Source organism: Lissotriton vulgaris, chromosome 3_1 (genome assembly GCF_964263255.1).
Source record: "Lissotriton vulgaris chromosome 3_1, aLisVul1.2, whole genome shotgun sequence".
NCBI lineage: Eukaryota > Metazoa > Chordata > Amphibia > Caudata > Salamandridae > Lissotriton > Lissotriton vulgaris.
Window position 1 is genome coordinate 1,664,874,432 of NC_141689.1, and position 14,064 is coordinate 1,664,888,495.

Here is a 14,064-nt window from a genome sequence, read left to right on the forward strand (position 1 = left end):
ATGTGAAAGGTGACGATGAGAAGGACTTTGCGATGTAAATTAGTAAAGTAAATGGTGGACACCTCACTCCTTAGCATGCCTGCTCGCATGGGATGGCTGCTACTTAACAACACTCCACAGCTAAAATGAATTGAAACAGTCACTCACTGTGGAAACATGGAACCAGAATCGGGCACCGCCGGCGCCAACGACCAGTCCTCCTTGGCTTGCAAGATGAATGCCGGGCCACCCCACGCGCGGCATCCAATGGGATGCTGCGCCAGTGGACCAGCCAATCCTGGAAAATGGGAAGTACAAACCGAAATCACGTGACACATGGTGGCACCAGGTGAGTTGGTAGGTCTGATGGTGTTGCACTCATATTGCAGGTATCATCTTAGTGTCCCTTTGCAGGGGCATAGCTTGCTCATTATGTATGGGGGAGGGTGGGTCAGCTTCAGATTTCCCAACTATTGTGCTGATTATACGAGCAGCAATGCAGGAGGGGGCCTTAAGGATCAGTAGGAAGGGAGAGGAGTGCGGATTGTGAGGACTACTTATCACCCTCATTTTGTAAAATCACCGTTTTTAAGACCTTTAGGCAAGAGTGTATGTGTGTGATCTTGTCTGCATGTGAAGTGAAATCCAACAAACACTTCACCATACCGAACTTAAAGCACTTGTACCAATCTATTCAATACAGAATACATTTATATGGGGGGGTGTAACCATTCCAAACACACCCTGCAGCTACGCCCCTGTCCCTTTGCTCAGACTTGTGCTCAGTACCACGTGCAGGGACAGCGCAAAGGGCTGAATAGCAAAGAAGGAACCTTGAGAGCGAGGACTGAAAAGGGGAAAGCACGGAGTGAAGATGAGGAGAGGTAGCAACCCGGGAGTAACAGAAAGAGAAATAACATCAGAAGATGAGAAGTACGAACTACGAAAGAAAACAAATAAAAAAGGAAAGATGCAGAAGGGAGACAAAGGAAGAAGGATATATGGTAATGAAAGAAAGCGAAAAAAAAAGGGAGTTAGGGTGCACACATGAAAAAAGAATGACAGAAGTTGAAATAAGGTTGAGATGTATTAAAAGAAAAGTTCAGAAACAACTCAGTCAGTGAGTGATAATGAAAGAGAGTTCTAGGGTTCGCAACAGCATTCTCGCTCACGCTGTGACTTTGAATTTAACTCTTCTTTCTCCCTTCGATCTTTTTATCCTCTCATCCATTCAGCACTGTATTCCTTCCCACTTAATTTTCCATCTTTCCATTCATCCTTTCACCGTACTTTCCTTTCACACTTCCTCCATTACCTTACCTTACTCTCATTTCTTCGTTCAAAGCGCCTCTGCTTGTTTTCTTGCTTTTTCGCTTCCACTTTCTCGCTGTACCTTTCTGTCTTCTTCTCCCTGTGTTCCCTTTCTGATACTCATAGTTAGCTGCTAAAAATGACTCACTGCGCCCCTAGCTAGTGCCTACTTGTCAGGGGTCAGGCGACTGTCAATCCTCTTTTCCTCCACCACCCATCCTCACGGCTGGACACAGCACTGGAACATGGGCAGGTAGTACTAATTAGTGTAGTATGTCTCTAGCGCCTCATGCACCAGACAAGGCGCCGAAGTGCACCCAGGTGCTCGAGTAAGAGGCTGCCATGTTTTTTGATAATCCGTCCAGAGAGAAAAGAGACGCAAAATGTCATAACCAACGCCGCGCTTAATTTGAGCCGGGTGGGGGCCGAACTGCACGGATTTTTCCTTATGATATAACGAGTGCATGAGAGGAAAAATACGCAGGTAGCAAAGACGGAGGAAGAAAAAGACGGCAACCCCGTCACAAACAGAAATGAACCTGCACATGTGAGAAAATGGCAGGGATTGTGCTGTGTGGTAGTGGATTAAAGACTACCTGCCTTGGTATTCAGTGTGCGATAGTCAGCTTCTGAGCAGAGTTGTGAGCACCGGCACTCTTTATTTCACAAATTAAGCACTGAACTAAAGTATAGTTTAAAAAAAACCTGCAACTGAGGAAGAAGAATGGACATCCGAAACCTTTCGGTTAAGAACGTTTTTTTTTTTAATCCCTCGTCAACAGCCATGGAAAGGGCACACCCTGACTTCAAACTAGCAGCAGAACTATTAGTACTAAACAGCAATAGCACACGCCAGCAGTATCAGGCGTACAACTTCTGACCAAAATGATAAGGTAGCTAGCGGGTTAACGCACCTCCACCAGCCGAAGAGAGCGGTGAATAACTTGCAGTTCACAGATTTGAACCCTGATGGTTACTCGCATTCAATCGTTTATTTTTCTGAGCTCATGAGAACCTGGCTGCCACCTAATACTAAACTTTCAGCTCGGACATTGCTGCCATGTGTAACACCGAAGTAGTTCTCTTCTCACAGGCAAACTGCACAAATATCGTCTCCCGTGGGGACTGGGGAGTGCTGTGGTGAGCTGGAAGTCCTTCTGCCGGGTGTGCCACCGCGTGTGTGGAGGTTATGTTTATGCACGAACTTAATCACGTCCTCCGGCTCCTCCCTGTGCATGCGAGGCAGCCACAGATGCATTATTTCCCGTTACACCACTGCCACGAAATTGCCTTTATTGACTTAATATTAGCAAGGGTAGCTCTGGGTGTGCCTGCCCAGCTACACATACTAGTGCCTGCCCAGCTACACACGCTACTGCCTGCCCAGTTACACATGCTAGTGCCTGCCCAGTTACACGTGCTAGTGCCTGCCCAGCTACACACGCTACTGCCTGCCCAGCTACACATACTAGTGCCTGCCCAGCTACACACAATACTGCCTGCCCAGCTACACATGCTAGTGCTTGCCCACAATTTCCCTCGACTCACCGGAGTTGGCATGACAGAGATGTGTTGCTTTGGTGAATGTTTGTTTGAATTCGCCTTCTGAATTCTGAGCCATATGACACTACTCCGGGAGTTCGGGTTCCTTTTTTCGGTCATGAAAGTCGCTATATTAATCCATTAAGTGCTCCCCCGCGCCCCAGAAGATTTCGATGGGTCCCAATCACTGCGACAGCTAGACCACTGTACGGGAGCCAGCGACAGACCTCACCCCCAAGCGCGGCATCCAATGGGATGCTGCGCTGGTGGACCAGCCAATCCTGGCACTGCTGCCGCTCCAGGATTGGCTACCGAGGCATATTTGCTGCTCGCCCTTTCGGCCTTTCTAAACCCGGGCTGTGGCACCAAACAACTGAAACAAGTACCCCTGGGTCCCGCAGGGGAACTTACAGTGCGCATGCTTGAGAAAGTTTCAAACTTTCCCAAGCATGCGCACTGTAAATTCCCCACTACGGTCTGCTGCAGCCTGAGTGTGTGGACTGTCACTCAAGCTGCAGCAGGCCACGCCCACCCCCCCTGCGCAACCGGCGGCTGATCTGTTATTTATAATACTAGTAGATTTGCTCGGCGGCCGCGATGCTTCCATGTGGGCTGGTGGGGCTACGCCCCTACGCCCCAATGGACGCACCGCTGCTGAACACACATGGCTGCCAATCTCCCTAGTGTCTTTACAAATACTACACTGATCCTGGCAATGCCATCTTTCTCTGAGCACCCAATTTCCCGTCTGTGCTCACCCAGTGATCACACCTACGGGTCACCTCTTTGTAAATGCACACACCCACAGTTTTCTTATGGGCTCCCACGATTGTGTGGATAAGAAAAACATAGCAAAAGACAGGCACGTCAATAACGAATGCTCATAGAACATTCCCTAATGTTTAGACAATAGAAAAAACACCCTGGAAATATACCCAAATGACATGCACTGTACTATAATACACAGATGTTGCAATACACTGTGATCAAATCTAATATTCTAGAAGCGATGCTCTCACCACTATCTATTACCACGCCAAATAATTCCACCACACAAATTACACTACACACCACACAACTAACAATTCCAATTCAAACCACATAATTCCACTACATACATCCTCTACACTAAAAACAAAAGAAATATGTAAAAAACAATGCCATTTACAATGCCAAAAGGCTTAACTTTTACAAAGGCGAGACCAATTGCATTGCAAAAGCCTGTTATTTTCTTTCTCTCTATTTTTATTTACCTTAAAATTAAAATCCCAACCATGTCTGCAAAATATTGCCCACAAGAGCACAACAACTGTGTTTAATAAGTCAGAATACATTAAAATAGCCTGAATTGTATCACTTTTAGGGGTGAGATGGTAAGTAGTTGTGTTGGAACAGTCATTGGCAGCGCTGGCAGGGGCAATGTGTGGCGTAGGCTGTCAAGATCGCCCCAAAAGGGCCCTGGCACTTATGTTTACAAATTAAGCGCTGGGCGGAGCAACTAGCGTAAGTGGGTGGAGCCATTGGTTGAAGTGGGTGGAGCCAAGGGAAGTGGGTTTGAGCACCTGCACTTCATATTTTACAAATTATGCACTGACGTGGGGCACTGTCAGAATCAGCACTTAGTAGAAATAGCACTTAGAACAACTGTAGCACAAAAAAACAATTGTAGAACACAACCAGTAACCGCTGGTAAAAGGTAGGACTACCCTACGCAATACTAGTCACCATAGGCATAGGTCACGCAGGTCAGCATAAACTCACTTGCATAAACCCTCCTAGGCAAAACAACCTCCTAAGCATAAACACACATTTAGAGGTATAGGCATAATGGCATTGCACATTATGCATAAATCACATTAGGCAATTATCATCACAAACACAGTATACCATCACCTTGCGCAGAATCACATTAGATACTGACCCCAGGCCAACTGGCCTTCGATGGGGCTCAAACGCCCTTTGTCCAACAGTGTCAGGACAGGCTGCGCACGCAGCCAAAAAAGAGAGCGCAAGAGTTTAGAGCCTAAACGTGGCAGCTGCCCACTACTTGCTGGGCAGCTGTAGAATCCCAAAGCACATGTCCCCTAAAAGAAAGAGCAACCTAAACGGTGCAGCTGCCCACTACTTGCTGGGCAGCTGGGAAAGTCAGCAAATGCAGCAGGGCTCTCAGTAGGCCTTAAAACAATATGTGCCACACGTGGTACATCTAGGCTCTGGAAATAAACATGTGTCAGGGAGCACACTGGCTCCTGAAATGATTAGGCGCCGCAAAGAGAGTAGGAACGGGCCCCCAGACACTGAGGAGCGTACTTGCGCTCTTAAATAAATGTGTACCCGGTGGAGCCAACACGGACTCTAAAGGATGTATGTCCCAAGTCTCTCACAGGGACTTCCAAACAAATAATAGCCAACAGCATAGATGCCACACAGGGCTTTACACAAAATGTGCCCCCAAGTTGCAGCGGCCCGCTCTCCTGGAGCCGCTGAAGGACACAGGCACTGCCCCCACTGTGCCTTGTGGGCACTGAAAATGCACCCGTTCTGCCCCACTCACAGGTTTCCTCATGTCGCCGGTGATTGCTGTGGCGGCACTGGGGAGCTTCTCCTCGGCTGGTAGCACATCTCTCTCGGTCGCTCTGTGGCTGCCTGCGGGACTCCCTACTCCCTACGGGGGTCCCACCTGAAAGATCTCTTGCTTGTGGAGACCTCCCCCTCGTCTTGACTCCGGGCAGTGCAGCTTCACTCCCGCAAAGCGCCCCCGGATCGTAGGGTTGCTTGTTGGCCAATGGCAGCGCTGCCCTGGCGTCGAGTCTCCAGGCTCAGGGGCGCCTTAGCCAATGGCTGCGCAGCCCTTGTGTCGAGCCTCCAGGCTCAGGGGCACTCCAGCCAATGGCAGCGCGGCCCTTGTGTCGAGCCTCCAGGCTCAGGTGTGCTCCAGCCAATGACAGCGCAGCAATCTCCCGGAAGTCCCCGGGCCGGCGGCGGTGACTCTAGCAAGGTTAGGGGCAATACGGGGTAGGCTCCCGTTTAATACTAAGTCCCTGGTGGGGTGGGCACCCACTAGGGTTTTAAAAAGCACAGCCAAGTCCCTGGTGTGGAGGGCACCCGTTAGGGATATAAAATACGCAGCATAAGGTCCCTGGTGGGGGGGGGCACCCCCTTGGGATGTAAAACCTGACAAAATTTGCGGGGGGGGGGCTCCCGCGCCGAAAATCGGGCAGATTGAGATGAATTTTCACGCTGAAGATTCCCTTTTAAAAAGTATTGCAGCGCTGTGCTGCAACTCACAAATAGGAGTGCTGCTCCTCCAAAGAAAATGGCACCACAAGAAGCGCTCTTCAGGGAAATAAAGCGCGTCCTTAGGAGGGAAATAAAGCGTTTCCTGGATGCTTAAATGCAAAGTCCTGTAAAGTCTGGTAGATGTAGGGGGCAAAGGCTGGGCCCAGGGGTCAGCTCACAGGGCCATCCAGCAGGGAGACAGTCCCCAGTGGCGGTCCTCCTGGTGCCCAGCAGCAGCAGGTTGCCTTCAAGTTAGGATCCAGCGAGAACACATACATGGGGTCACAGCCCCTTTTTATACACATTTTTCCTTTCTCTAAGCTGTAGGGCAAGGGGAGAACCAGTTACAACTGGTTCTTGAGCACTTTGTTTTGGTCAGCCCCTCTCCCCATTCACAGGACAGGCTAGGGACATCAGTCGCACCACAGGGGGCATAGCCAACATTGTGGAGGGAAGGCCCAGCCCTTTTCAGGTCCCAGGTGCACTCCTCCCTCCCATCAACATGCAGATCTCCCCATTCACCACTGGGCAGACCCATCCTGACTCCTGGAGCCAGGCACACCAGCCAGCTCCTGCCAATCACAAACCAGACAGTCAATTCACATTCACTGCACAGACATGCCAAATTTTAGAAGTGGCAGTTTTACACTAGACACATAAAATCTGCGCACAGCTTTTAATATTATGAGTTCGCACATACCAAACTTGCCCCTGCACTCCCCACACATCAGGAACTACCATGGACACACACATTCCCCATGCATTCCTATGGGAGGGCAGGCAAATCTCACCACGAGCACTCAGATTGTGCACGCACTTTACACTGGAACACAGGGTTAAAGTGCGCAGAAGCCAAAAACAACTAGTATCAGGTCACATATAAAAGCAAAAAGTTTAGGGGTGAACCTGCCAAAAGGGCCAAGTCCAACAGATATTGTGATTGAACTTGCTTCCTCAGTTCACGTTATTATCATGCACAACCCTTGACAGTCGCTAGTGTGTGGCATGCAGATAATTAACCAGTCTATTTCTCTTGACTATTGCAGGATACTGAGTTATAACTTGTGTACTTCTCATGTATATTGTCAGTCGAGTTTGTATGGAATTACAGGTTTGGGTTTGTCCTTCAAAATTTCAAGGTATTGTCAATTCTATTTCAGACCCTTCATAGTAGTTCTTTGTTCTTCGGCCATAGGCAGTTCCTGAGACAATAGGATCACTCCTTGGCAGTGTTCTGATTGCTGCCTCAGTTAAATATTCTGTTTTTGACAATATTGTTACAAATGGCATAGCTTGTATGTTAAGAGTGTTTCCCACTTTCTCATTAGAACGCAGAGAAAGACAATATAAAGGCATTTCATTTAAATGTTGGAGGTTTCAAATCAAAATATACTAGATTTCTGGGAGGTAGGGCAAAGTGGTAGGTGGTGGGCCAGGCCGCCGGGGGAGGGCCCTCCATGTGCTTTTCAGGGGGGCCCCTCAATTTTCGTTACACCACTGGTTTAACATTCAGGGCCTAAACAATCCTGTGGCTTAGATACTTGTGTAACCTATCTGCCTCAGGCTACATTCCCAGTAGAGTTGTTTAGTGGGTTGAGCTCCCGCTGAAGTAATGTGTGTGTATCCTGCAGGAGCAAAAGTTCTCAATCAGGTGGCGCCCACACAGCCTTTCATCCTTCAGGAGGATTGTTATGGATTTGTATAATATCTGTGACTTAGATGCCAGTATGCCATCTTGTTGCTGGCTGGTGAACATTCTACAGACTTGGTTAATAGTGCACCAATATAATATATGCCTATGGTCCTAAACTTTGAATGGTACATTCAGTCTCTGCATTGCTGTCTTGGACGTCAGGTCTACACTGCCGATCAGCTGCAGTTTTACTGAATGTAGCAACACGTTTGTTACTAAGGCTGCCATGCTGCCATCCAGACAATTTATGCAGTAAGTTGCATCCCAATGCTATCCTCACAATGCATGGGCAGTCAGTTGTACGCTGGTCACATTCAACCAATATGCGTGAACTAGCTGTTGGAGCTCAGATGGACCTCCCTCTATTTCGGCACTGAGGCTGAATCAGTGTCACCATAATCCAAATGTATAACTTGCTGGTTTCTGCAGCAAGCCCATTAACCCTTGAACTAAGTTACCTGCTTAGGCAGTCAGAGAGCTCATTTTGTTTAGTTTGTCAAAGAGTATGGCAAAAGAGTATTGTGTAATTGGCTTAACGAAACGCTCTTATGAAACCAAAAAAGATTGGGACTTGGCTTGCACTTCAAATTGGGATGCCATTCTGGATAGATTGAACAGAATCCGTTCTGATTTTGCTCTTGACAGAGTAAACCTGAGTTTGGTTTAGCACTTTGTGGGATTGGCTAGATGTGAGCTGATCAGGCAAAGTACCCATTATGGCTCTTATTTCTTTACCAGATGTGAAGATTAGGGTTAATGAATGGGTTGGAGTTCAATGTTTTATCTTTTAAAAAGACTAAACAGAAAGCATTGTCTGTGATTTATCTGTATGTGTGCTCACATCTTCATTGTCTTCAGTGACTTCTGGTCAGGACTCCTGCCTCTCATCTTCCTTCTGACACATTGGGTTCTACCAGCGTTCTTGTTTCAGTTCATCGCGACTTTCTAGACTCTCCCCTATTCTATCCCTCCATTATCCTTTTCAATCCAACTAACAGACTCACATGTCCACCGTTCAAATTAACTCAAACTTCCTATATAATTCCCCACTAGCCCTTTTTGGGTTCCGGAGTATCGTGCTACTTGCCGAAAAGTGCGTTGCCGCCTTGAGGTTCCGTGACGATTTGAACCCGTGTTTTCAATATCGTCGGAAATACATAATATTGGTATCAGCGAACCGCAAATGATCCATTTAGCATATCCTGGTGTTTTCGCTATGCTACGAGCAAGAGTACCCCTGTTACAAACACATTTCTGATCTACCCATGGCATCCATCTTAGATCATGGCGGCCATTTTGTGTTTCTTTCCCTCACATACGCAATAACCTCTGATCACTTCACTTCGATTAAGGACACGTAGGCTTAGCCGACGATTCACCTCTTTAAGTGACACGTGCACCTTGGAACAGAACACGCTGTAGCTGCATGACTCGACAAAGGCTGCCTCCTCTGCCCGAGGCCAGCCCTACCGAACTGGTTCTAGTGTCCATTGTCCCGATCATGATTAGGCGGCCGAAGCCGGTAGCCTTGCCCATTTACAACCCACAAACATCCCTTATCCCACTTTTCTATCTTCCACACCTGGCTCCGTTCCTTTCTTTCTGAATCTTTATTAGGGGGAGGCAACGAAATTTACGATGAGGCGGTCCGGCTCTTGAATGCAATATTGACAAGGGATAGTGATGAACTAGTGGGAACCCCTCTTTCGTAATGTTTGGCATCAGATATTATCGACGGTTCCTGTGTAACGCCAAATATTTATTGTTTAGGACACAAAGGTTTGGGAATGTACTAACATGTGAGATATTTGCCTAGAGCACAATTTTTAGTATATAAGGAGCAACCCTCTTTGTACAAATCGAACAGGCTCCTAGACACTGCCCATGCGTGGTTTCTGTGACTTCTGTGTCCCTGCAGTAATAAACCTTTGGTCTTTGACGCCACCATCGAGAAGCCCGTGTTTCTGTTTATTTGTGCACCAAGGCAGGTGGAACTCCGGGGTCTTCGGGTGTTGTTCCCTGACACCTCTGGACGGAACCAAAAAGTCCAGAACTCCAATTGGCGCCCAACGTGGGGCGACGTCATTCGGTACCGGTCCAAAAGCCTGAAGAGTTCGAGAAGCTTCGTGTGAAGATTCCTGAGGGAGGCGCCCCACTTCATCGATCCCGGCATATCGCAAAAGTGGCCCGAAGTTCTCTTCCACGAGGGTTCCCGTTCAGGACGGCTGCAGTGGGCCGTTGCCTTGACCGTCGCCCTGTCTTGGACCCGAGGTGCAGTCCTTAGTACGGCGAAACGTGACGGGTTTCTCCTTGGTGACGTCTTCAGTGCCTCAGTTAAGTATTTAGTGGTTGCTAGTTGGTTACTTCGTGAGGGTTGTTAAAATCCTTTTTGGTTCTTGGTTGGTTTGGTCTCGTAAGATTATCACTGGTTGTTCTGGTTACGATAATCTATTTGGTTTAGTTTGGGTATCGATACATCAGTTCGTTTTTGGTAGGCCTAAGTTCTTGGTTCAGGTGCACATATCTGTTTTCGTGTTTTGTTTGTTCTGTGTTCCGGATTGCAAAATGGTAAGTCGGAGAAATTGTATGTTGTCGTGCTTTGGTTGCAACAGCGATTCACGATTGGAGGACTCATGTCTGGTTCCTCCGATTGGGACTCCCTTATATGACTTGTACTGTAAACATGGTGTGGGTCCTATATCTTATAATGAGGTGTGGGTCCGCTATACGAAAAAGGATGGTGTCCTTAGTTGGCCACTACATGGTAGTTTTGAACCCGAAATCCTTGATAATTTAGAAGCGAAATTGTTTAGGAAGAAAGCCCGGCCGGCAATGTTTGATTCTAAACAGAGAGAGATTAAAAGATTGAAGAAAGAACAGAAAGAGCAAGAAGAGTTGACTCTAGAGCAAGCGGCTAAACAGTTGCAAGTCAACGAGTCTGAGAAGGCCATAGAGGTGGCCATTAGAGAGCATAATTTAGCAATCGACAAGTGCTATCCTGCCTTGCCATCGAAAACAGCTAAGATACTGGAGGACCCCGAAAACGATCCTTTGTTGTCTTATTTGTTAAGGTCACCTCCACCGTATGCACAGGGTGCTACGGCTCCACCTTTACCGAATGTTCAATTGCCGGTTGCTGGACAACCCGGTATTCCTGCTCCTGCCCCTCAGAATCAAGCTCCTGTACCTCCTGTAGTCAATGTGAATGTTCCTACGGCACCTCCTCCTCCTGGATTGCCGACTTCTATACCTGTATCCGTCTCGCTTACACCTACTGTTCCACAAACTATCTTCCTCGATACTCCTACTGTCCCGCTATCTGTTCCTACTTCTACTGTGTTCTCTGCGTCTGCTAGTGTGTTGACTCCACTTTCTGTTGGTCGAAGAATCACTGATTCTGTTTCTAGCATTCTGTCTCCTTTCTATAAAACTTTAATCAAGACTCCTACTTCTGTTTCTGTTCAAAGACGTAGTCAGCTTCCGAGTACTGAGGAACGGGGAATTTTAGATTCCACGGCTCTCAGATGGATTTCGAAGAGTAGGAGATATAGTACGAGAGATGTGCTAGATACATTTATGCAATGGAAGGAACCAACGCAACGGTATGTCTTTGATGAGATGTGCTCGCTTTTACGTGAGGAAGTAGAGGAAGATGATGTTGAAACGAATTTAGAAGACTTAATTAAGGTTCAGAAAGAGTTTGCTGCAGGAATGATAGTAGGTCAAAATATAGAAGAAGCGATGGAACTGATTTTAAGTTATAGGAGTGATCCATCACTTCGTTCACCGAGAGACTTAGAGAAAGGTAGTACGAAGCTAAGTCGCCAATATCCAATGAGGGAGGTTCCTCCAATTTGGCGCGAAGCTGTACAAGCTGATAATGCCAATGGTATTGCAGCCGCTCCGGCCCAATTCCAAAGAGTGTGGATACACATTCCATGGAAACGAGCCGAAGTGCTAGCAGTGAAACAGGCCTTGCCAGACCCGCGTAAGAATCCTGCCGGATACTATAAGGAATTAACACAGACAGTTGAGGCCTGTGTAATGAATCTGGCGGACATTGATATGTTATTTGGTAATGTAGTTCCGCAACCAATTTGGGCTAAAATTCGTAAGGAGAATCATCCAGTTGCCCTAGGTGGTGATTGGGCAGCTATCATTGCAGCGGATGGTCAGCAAATAGGTGGTTCAAAACCCGAACCCCTAATTGCTAATCTTCCAGGTAGGATAATCGACTTAATGAAGACTCTGATGCCCGCATTGCGCGTTAATTGGAACAAGTTGTCCGCATGCAGGCAAAAGAAAGACGAAAGTGTCTCCGACTTTTTCACGAGGTTCGAAGAGACTTTTGTAGATCATAGTGGTCAGGATATGAGCACAGAAGGAGGACAGAGACTGTTTGTCGATAAGTTCGTACATAATTTGTTACCTGAGCTATGCAACAAATTAAAAGATTCCGAGAGTGCGTGGGCTGTCTCTACAACTGCGCAAATACTTGCAACTGCACAGTATTATGAAAATAGGGATAAAGAGGAGAAAGAAAAATCAGATAAGAAAACGAAAGACTTAAAGACTAAAGTTCTCTTGCAACAGGCGTATCCGCCTCGCACAATCAGACTAATACGCAACAGGGCTTGTATCAAAGGACAGATTATAGTTCACCGAGGCCCCAATATCAGTGGAATCAGTGTGCGTACTGTAAGAAAGAGGGTCACTACAAGAATGAGTGTCCAGTTTTAGCGCAAAATAACGCAGCAGCAGCTCAGAGAGGTCGTGGTGGTTTTGTGCAAAATTCTAGAGGTCGAGGGCGAGGTGCCATGCCTCCACAGACGAATGATCGCCCTTCCAATCACTTTGATCAACGAAATGGACAGTCTGCCCAACAAAATAGATCTCAACAGTATCTTGTTGAGGACTATTGTGAAGTGGATGAGGGATTTCAGCAAAATAGGTACTAGGACAGCCATGGACAGAGAGAGGGAGTAGTATCAGGTCCAGTGGATCAGAGTGGGCCTTATGTCGCAGTAGCAACATCAGGTGTAGTCGAACCGTTTCTGTTGGATACTGGTGCAGCAAAAAGTTCTATCATTCATGCGAAACTCCCTGGCGCACCTTTGTCCGGCTCAACAAATGTTTCTGTAGGTTTTTCAGGCGCCCCTGTTTACAACCCCATATCTGGTCCTTTGTCTATTTCTGTTGGACCGTGTCAATTGAAAGCACCCCTAATTTTGACGACAGGTTGTAATGAAAATCTGCTTGGTTTAGACTTGTTAAAACGCCTATATGCGACATTGTACTGTTCTCCGGAAGGAGTACAGCTTACATTGGGCAAAAGAATCACCTCTCCGATGTACTTGTCAATGGATGCACTCCCGCCAGAGCTGCGTTCACTCCCTGATACTCTTTGGGCGACTGGTCCTAACGATGTAGGCCTTTTAGAAATACCACCATATGTAGTCACTTTGAAAGCAAATGTAAAATTTCCACGAATTCCTCAATATAAAATACCTAGTGAAGGTGAACGAGCACTTTTATTGATTGTACAAGATTTGATTAAGAAAGGTGTGGTTGAAGAAACTAGAGGAAATGTCTGTAACAGTCCTGTATTACCGATTTTGAAACGAACTGATCCTACAAAGCCTCCAGTGTATAGGTTTGTCATCGACCTCAGAGAAGTTAATAAGATTGTGGTCTCGCAGTTTCCTGTAGTTCCAGACATTACTGCCTTGTTAACATTGATTCCTGCTACAGCCACATGGTTTTCAGTCATCGACTTAAAGAATGCCTTTTTCAGCATTCCGATAGCAGAAGAAAGCAGGGATATTTTCGGCTTCTGTCTAGGAGGTCGAAGTTTCAGATTTAAACGCGCTCCACAAGGCTATTGTGAGAGCCCATCTATTTACAGTCAAGCACTAAAAAGTCAGTTAGATTCCTTTGTCCTTCCTCCAGGCTCTGCTCTAGTGCAGTATGTAGACGATCTTCTAGTGGCTGCCGATGACAAGGAAACTTGCAAAGCAGCTACGATTTCGTTATTGCATCATTTGTCTAATTTGAATCATAAGGTATCACCTTCGAAAATGCAATACTGCTGCCAAGAAGTGACCTACCTAGGTCATCTCTTGTCAAAGGAGGGAAGGAAGTTGACCCCAGAGAGAATAAAAACAATTACGCAGATGAGTGTTCCTCGCACGCAGAGAGAAGTGCGTGCCTTTTTAGGTATTACCTCTTACTGTAGGCAGTGGATCCCAAATTTTTCTCTT